Raw genomic sequence first — 4056 nt, 5'->3', positions numbered from 1 at the left:
ATATAGATTAACAGACTGACGATGTTTTTAAACCCTTTATTTCTGTTTAGGATTTTTTTCAAATTTACAGCTAATAAAAACACAGCATTTAAGATTAGAATATTGTATTTAGCAATGGGGGTTTAATGAAAAATATGTTCATTGTCGGCTTAAAGGTTGTTTTTGAAATATTTTGCTTAGTGATGTTTCCTCAAATACAGAGATGTTGAAACTCAGTGTTCATGAAGTTACTATTCAAAATATAACAAACTATCTCTTCAATATGTACAACAGATATTTCCATATGTTATATTGAAAGACATAAAAACATTTTTAGTGTCTGACTGGAGTATACATTTCCTGTTTTAGGTTTGTTAGATCACTAAGATTATTCACTGAGATCTTATTTTTTAGAAACTCAGAAATTGAAATTTGTTTAGTTTCATTTTAAACTGTCTGACTTGGGTTAAAAATTCCCTTTTGCTTTTCTATGATTCAGTAAAAAACATTTTCTGTGTAACATTAAATCAATTTAATTTTCCTCAAAGGTTTATTTAACATTTTTTGGTACCAGTTTCCAAGTAAGAAAAGTGAGTGGGATAGGGAGATCCAGCAGTCCACATCAGGAAATAAATTACTCCATCTAAATACCTCTCCAGTGGACCTCTACAACTCCAACCTCTAGAATATCTTTCATCAACACACTTCTTGTAGAAGACTGTTGCTTTTTTTCATGCTTAACCCTTTGGTTTACCTCTGAGGTGGGTAAAACAAAGACAGCTGATCAAGAGACACTTCTTAGCCTCCGGTCTGCTGGTTCACAAGCTATCTTATCAGGAAAACTACAAATACTGTGCAAGGTCCCTCAGAGAATCTTGATCGCTGTTTTACTTATCTTATTCTATTATCTCAGTCTATATCCAAGAACACCAACACCACAATAGTCCACCAAATCCTTCAATGTCTACGACCACTTGCAGTGCTCACTTACTCTGCCTAGGAGTGGTTCCTAACATACCTGATGGATATTTGTCTCCATTGGGCATGCCAGGTCACTTAACCTTTTTGTCTCAGGGGGTGTGCCCCAAGAAGCAGTTCTGGGATGCCTTTTTTTGTTTATGGTACCACTTGGGTGTGTTATTGGGGCTACAGGGTCTTATTTCCTTGTAATGCTGATGATACTGGGCTGTACATTTGCTGGGTAACATTGTATCTAAAACCCCATCCATCCATCCATCTTCATCATCTTTACCTTCCCCACCTTTTGTATTCTCCTCTCTTTCTTCATTGCAAAACTCCTATCCACATTCTCCCTCTTTGATTCAGAAAAGCTTGTTTATGTCTTTGTCTCCTCCAGACTGGAGTACTGCCTTGCACTTTTCATTAGGATCTCTGGTAAAATCCCTCTGCATCCCACACTGCCCCTCATGCACATTCCACTTATTATTCTAACAATTATCTATTAAATACAATTAAATAATATGGATTGTTTACATTTCAAAACACTTGGAAAGTCTTCTGAACATTTTTACTCTAGAACATTGTTAGTCTTATTTAAAAACATATACAATATTGATCAATTTCACGCGTTTTTAAACGTAATCCATCTATTTATCCATTGTTTATATCTGACCATTTTTGACAGGACATTCACTGTATGACTTGCTTTTAAAATTTGTTGTTTGGAGAAATACCTAAATTGCTATCATTTGCTAAATACTGAAAGTGGTCGAAATAAAACTTCCTGATGCCAGTTTATGTTATCTTAAGCATGCAAATCGTCAGAGGAGCGACACTGAAAAGCTGTCATAAAGAAGCGGAGAGGACAAGGTGAGATAAGAGAAGTTATGGCAGATATCTGTTGTAGGCTACCTGTAATAGATAAATGTTCACTCCACCCCCTGTTCAGACAGTATAAAGATGGTCATCTTTGTGTCTGAGCGACACCACATCCTCTTCTTCTCAACAGACTGACTGCTGCTGGACAATCAAAGCTGTAAGTACATATGGGTTAAAAAAAAGTCTTCTTGTTTTTAGACAACTTAAATTTCTACTTGTTTTTAGACAACTTCAATCTTGGATATTAATTTTTCAGAAAAAAATGAGCAGAAACTATTTGGCCCGATTTGATGAGCTTCGCAGGGGAGACTATCTGATGTCCAACAATGGAGAATGGAAGGCAGTCTTCCAGGTAAACATGTTGGGAGTTTAATAAAGTCCAGTCGCCTGCTTCATCTGTTGGAAATCTAGCACAGCTGTTTCTGTTTCCGCTTGCAGGGTGATGGAAACTTTGTCATCTATGGCTGGAAGCCTGTGTGGGCCTCAGATACATGGGGAACTGATGCGGTCCGCCTGGTCATGCAGGAAGATTGTAACCTGGTCTTGTACAACAAAGAGGGTGTCGGTAGATGGGTCAGCGACACGCATCGCCCTGGCGATCATCTGTCCCGGCTTCACCTGTCCAATGAAGGCAAATTGCATATTTACAATGGCCCCAACGAATTGTGGAACTCCAACCAATCCAGAGGGGTGAAGGCTAGAAACAATTAAATGTAATGTTAAGTCTATATCTGACTTCCTTTACATTTGCAACATGATGATGGTTTCACAGCAAGAATAATAAATTTAGAAAAAGTTGTAATCTTTTTTCATCCATCCAGTGACATGTAGTTTCTTTTTTCTGTGCTCGAGTCAGCTCTCCTTTTTCTGTTTTGTCTCTAAAGATTGTAAAAAAAAATAATAAAAGAATACAAATGAACTGCAGTGGATATACTGACATGTATAAACATTATTGGTTAACGCCTCTAGGGGGAGCTACCTACCTATTATTATGCTACACTTTTTTTTTCAATGAACTTTAAACAAAGTAAGTACAAACAGGTAAGGCAATAGCAACAGTACAGTTCTGTGGAAGGCATAGTAGAGGCAGATTTCAAAATGGAAATACAAAGTAACATTGATGAGGAAAATAAAGGATAAGTGAATGATAATAATGAAACAATAATTTACATAACAAGTGGATTTATATGTTAGGATTGTTGTAGATCAGTGGGCGATTCCAATAGTATTTCAGTTAGATATTTGTATGATTCGATACATTTAAGAGATGTCAAATTTAACTTGAATTCAGATAAAAAATAAATAAATATTGGGGATGATCTCAACACTAAACAAATAAAGAATTTCGCTAAACATAAAATTAGGTTACCACAGAGTTCTATTGTTTTGTCTTTCAATAGTATTCCAAAATCTTAGGAAGTGCAATTTTTGATTCGATCCATCTTTCTAAGCAATTCCAAAATGTTTTGGCTTGATTGCATTCATAGAAGACAGGGTCTATCGTTTCTACATCACTTTCACAGAATGAGCATTTATCGTCATCAATATTAAAGCGAATCTTTAGTAGTACTTTTGAGGGGTAAATTGCATTTAAAATTTTAAAGTGAGTTTCTTTAGCTTTTGGTTGTATGGGAAGTTTTAAATAAAAGGTTCTCAGTATTTCAATTGATTTTTGCTCAAATTTGCAAAGAATGTTATTTTTATTTATTTTCCCAGGAAATAAAGTTTCGTTTAGACAGTTTCTAATTGTGTGGTTATTGAATTTTTGGTCAGTGATTGATGTTCCATTAATAGATAAATTGGGTAGTTGTGGGGTAAATGGATGATATATTATATTTTTAATCTGATTAATAAATTGTTTTGGCAAGGCGTTAAGTAATCTTGTAAATTCAGCTTTTGGAGGGAAGAACTGATATTTTGTATAGAATTGTTTGTAATTTAACATGCAACCATTAGTGTCCCTTAAGTGTATAATAGACCAAATATTCTTCTCCATCCAATATTTGTGGAATAAAGATTTATTGCGATGTAGAATAAATCTATTATTCCACATGATAGAGGAATATGGCGAGTAGTTATGAACATATATCATTTTTCAGTAAAGTAACACTTGTTAATGGAACTCTGATAGTTTAATGGGCAATTTATGTATATTGAAATCAGCTAGGAGTACAAGTTTTAGACCACCTATTTTGTTAAATGTATAATTAGGAACACAATACGAGAATAATTAAGAAT

The 4056-nt window shown here is 34.7% G+C and overlaps 1 long non-coding RNA gene across 1 annotated transcript; it reads left to right on the top strand.

Moving 5' to 3' along the window:
• Nucleotides 1–1719: 1719 nt before the first annotated feature.
• On the top strand, nucleotides 1720–2090 carry LOC110367096. The gene is made up of 3 exons (XR_002427223.2): nucleotides 1720–1809; nucleotides 1889–1975; nucleotides 2075–2090. It is a non-coding gene; the product is annotated as an uncharacterized LOC110367096 (long non-coding RNA).
• The last annotated feature ends 1966 nt before the right edge of the window (nucleotides 2091–4056 follow it).

This window comes from Fundulus heteroclitus, chromosome 21 (genome assembly GCF_011125445.2).
Source record: "Fundulus heteroclitus isolate FHET01 chromosome 21, MU-UCD_Fhet_4.1, whole genome shotgun sequence".
Taxonomy (NCBI): Eukaryota; Metazoa; Chordata; class Actinopteri; order Cyprinodontiformes; family Fundulidae; genus Fundulus; species Fundulus heteroclitus.
Note: the sequence above shows the minus strand (reverse complement) of the source record. Positions and strands in the feature narration are given on the sequence as shown.